We start from the raw sequence: 2212 nt of genomic DNA, 5'->3' as shown, positions 1-2212 counted from the left end.
CTTTAAAGATTTTATTGGGGAAGGGGAACAGGACTTTGTTGGGGAACAGTGTGTACTTCCAGGCCTTTTTTCCAAGTCAAGTTGTTGTTCTTTCAGTCTTAGTTGTGGAGGGCACAGCTCAGCTCCAGGTCCAGTTGCGTTGCTAGTTGCAGGGGGCACAGCCCACCATCCCTTGCGGGAGTCGAACTGGCAACCTTGTGGTTGAGAGGATATGCTCCAACCAACTGAGCCATCTGGGAGGCAGCTCAGCTCAAGGTGCCGTGTTCAATTTTAGTTGCAGGGGGGCGCTGCCCACCATCCCTTGCTGGAGTCGAGGAATTGAACTGGCAACCTTGTGGTTGAGAACCCACTGGCCCATGTGGGAATCGAACCGGCAGCTTTTGGAGTTAAGAGCATGGAGCTCTAACCGCCTGAGCCACCAGGCCGGGCCGGCCCGCAGATTACTTAACCTTTTGATCCTCAGTTTCCTCATGGGTCAAATAGAGCTAATAATGGTGCCTTCCTGGTGTGATTTTTGGCCATGTATTTTTTCCTTAATGTAGGAAAAAATAAACGAGCAGAATAGAGTCTCTGGCTCCTGGAAGATTTCAGTACTGTGCCCAGTAGCCAACCAATACTTGTGTGGCTTACAAAAACACAGTGCTAACAAAGACAGCAATGTATAGGTTACAGTTTTATATTCTGAAAATGTAGGACAGGTAATACTCTCCCTCTCTACAGGAGACTTCACCTAGTCTGGATGAAGAGATGGTCTTCCCGAAGGAAGAGTCTTAGAGCTAAGAACTCAGGTCAGTCAGGGCAAAACCTACTTGTCATCTTACACTCTTCTCTCACATATCCAATCCATCAGCAACTCTTGCTCACTGTACCTAGTATCCTGAATCTGACCACACATCGCTTCTCGGCCTTTTGGCTAAGATCAAGTGTAGTATCTGAATCTGACCAAGTATCCTAAATCCCTTCACCCCACCACAACTGCTGTAGACCAGGTCATCCCTGTCTCTTGCCTGGGCCACCACAGTAACCTCCTAACTGTCCTCCTGTATTTATTCTTGTCCTTACAGCCTTTTCTCCAACAGCAGCCAGAGGGATCCTTTCACAACGGATCATTGCTCAAATCATTACTGTATTGCTCAAAACACCCCTATGCTTTTCCATCACATGTAAAATGAAATCCAGATTCCTCACCATAGTCTGTAAGGCCGTAAATGACCGGCTATCTCTCTGCCTTCATTTTCTGTCACTCCTTTGCCCACTCCACTCCAGTCACATTGGCTTCCTGGTTGGGCCTCAAACCACCTTTGTACATTCACTCCTCTGTGTGTTTCACTTGCTGCTTTGTCTGCCTGGAATGTTCTTCCCCATTTACCTGCGTGGCTCATCCACTCACGTCAGTGCTCTGCCCACATATCACCTCTCAATGGCATCTTTGGGCACTCCTCCCATAGTATCCTCGTCTCTCACAATTCCTTTACCCTGCTTGATTTGTTTTCATTGCACTTTCAACTCCTGACATTATTGTGTTTTTAGTTATTTACTCATTCAATTATTTTTTTCTGTTTTCCTCCACTAAAATGCAAGCTTCGTGAGAACAGGAACTTAATTTTATTTAGTGCCAGTGTCAGGCACATAGTAGGTACTCAATAAGTATTTGTTGAATAAATGAAATCATGAATGAATGAATGAGCCAAATAAAAGGGGGGAGGGGATAGATGTTCCAGATAGAGGATACTGCCTGTGCAGAGGGCCTGTGGGGCTGGTGTACAGACAGGGAGGGGTAGTGTTACAGAGAAAACCACAGGCCCAAAATGGTCACTTGTGCTAAGGCCGATGATACCAAACCTAGATTTAATACCTGACCTAACTGCATTTTCATCCTCTCAGAAATGTTATCTTAATCAACCAGTCTGGAATTTTCTGATCGTGCACTAATAAGGTAATCTGTCACTTGGACCCTCTCTATCCTCCTTAGAAAGCAGCAGCAATCTGCATGATAAAAACCCTTGCCATTCCCTTCCCACACCCCCCAAAAGAAGATGTCCTGGTCTAAAAATAGTCTTTTCTTTGGTTAATAGCTCCCTTGTCCCACCCTTCTCCCTATAAAAACCTTCCATTTTGTACAGCCCCTTAGAGAGCCCTTCTGGTTGCTAGATGGGATGCTGCCTCATTCATGAATCGCTTAATAAAGTCAACTAGATCTTCAAATTTACTC

At 45.6% G+C, this 2212-nt stretch overlaps 1 pseudogene; it reads left to right on the top strand.

Moving 5' to 3' along the window:
* Positions 1–893: 893 nt before the first annotated feature.
* Positions 894–970, top strand: LOC141570953 (U2 spliceosomal RNA; annotated as a pseudogene).
* The last annotated feature ends 1242 nt before the right edge of the window (positions 971–2212 follow it).

Source organism: Rhinolophus sinicus, linkage group LG03 (assembly GCF_036562045.2).
Source record: "Rhinolophus sinicus isolate RSC01 linkage group LG03, ASM3656204v1, whole genome shotgun sequence".
NCBI lineage: Eukaryota > Metazoa > Chordata > Mammalia > Chiroptera > Rhinolophidae > Rhinolophus > Rhinolophus sinicus.
Note: the sequence above shows the minus strand (reverse complement) of the source record. Positions and strands in the feature narration are given on the sequence as shown.